Source organism: Mustela nigripes, chromosome 8 (genome assembly GCF_022355385.1).
Source record: "Mustela nigripes isolate SB6536 chromosome 8, MUSNIG.SB6536, whole genome shotgun sequence".
Lineage (NCBI taxonomy): Eukaryota > Metazoa > Chordata > Mammalia > Carnivora > Mustelidae > Mustela > Mustela nigripes.
In genome coordinates, this window is record NC_081564.1 from 41,595,942 (window position 1) to 41,597,424 (window position 1,483).

The 1,483-nt window shown below is 40.2% G+C and overlaps 1 pseudogene; it reads right to left on the reverse strand.

The window, feature by feature from the left end:
• Positions 1 to 246: 246 nt before the first annotated feature.
• LOC132024085 (U4 spliceosomal RNA) lies at positions 247 to 351 on the reverse strand (annotated as a pseudogene).
• Between the last annotated feature and the right edge of the window lie 1,132 nt (positions 352 to 1,483).

The following is a 1,483-nucleotide window of genomic DNA, read 5'->3' on the forward strand; positions in this document are numbered from 1 at the left end:
GCTTTGCTGTCGTGTCTAGCCATCTGTGCGCTTGTTATCGTGGGGAAAGAGAAGCAAACCAGTGTCAAGCAGTGGAACCTTTAGATGTTAGAAGAATGGGCTGGGGTCTCTTTTATATAAAAAGCCAATGATCTTGGTTGCTAAGGATACCTTTTCACAACAAATACGTAGAGAGACCTTGACAAATGACTAGGGATGCTGAATAGAATTCTACAATGAGGCTGCCTGTTTCTTATTGTTTTTCTTACACTTGAGTGTTATTTTTTTAAAAAATGGTATGACACTTTTAATTAGCAATAATCGCGCCTCGGATAAACCTCATTGGCTACGATACTGCCACTGCGCAAAGCTGGTATGACACTTTTAGATGGCATAATAAGCCCAGATTGCTTAAAGAAATAATTCCGGGAATCTAAGAAACCCATCTTGATTTAAAAAAAAAAAAATTCTGCAGCCTAACCTGCCAAACAGGAATTACTACATCTAGGGCTAGAATTTTAGGAATTTCTACACTGTTCAAAGGGAAGTAAAAACTGGAACTGGATTAACCAGGCTGACGGTATGAAAAGCTGAAATTCACTAAATATCTGCTCACTTTAGTTTCATTTTCTGCTACCTATCCATAGTCTAAGAGATAATTCCACACAAAGTGAAAAGAAGGAAGGAGAGAGAAAATAATTATGAAGCTAATTGCCTTTAAATATAGAAGATGGACTTTATTTCTTGGACTATAAATTAAGAAATTAATCCCTGAAAAAGTCTACAATGGCAAAACAAAAGAATAATGAATTACAACTGCCCCAGAGTATGCTACCGCTCTGAGAACATCTGTGTGAAACATAACGAGCATCTGAAAAACAAATGAGAAATCAAGTAATGCATGTATTTCGTGTATTAAATAGAAGACTCTTCAAAAAACACAGCCTTTAGCTGGTACGAAATAGAAAAAGCAAGTCAAGAGTTTCAGAGGAGGGAGCTATAGAGAACATATTATCTGATCCCCTTTCTTTCCTAGTTTTATTGAGATATTTAACTGGGATATAGCACTATATAAGTTTAAGATATACAGCATAATGACTTGCATATACCGTAAAATGATGGCTGCGGCACGTAGGTGGCTCAGTTGGTTAAGCATCCCACTCTTGGTTTCAGCTCAGGTCATAATCTCAGGGGGGTTTTTGTTTGTTTGGTTGGTTTTGGTTTTATGGGTTTTGTTTATTTATTTATTTATTTGACAGACAGAGATCACAAGTAGGCAGAGAGGCAGGCAGAGAGAGAGAAGCAGGCCCCCGGCGGAGCAGAGAGCCCGATACAGGGCTTGATCCCAGAACTCTGGGATCATGACCTGAGCTGAAGGCAGAGGATTTAACCCACTGAGCCACCCAGGCGCCCCATAATCTCAGGGTTGCAGGATGGAGCCCCAAGTCAGGGGAGGCTCCACACTCAATGGGGAGTCTGCTTCAGGTCCTCTTCCTCTCCCTCT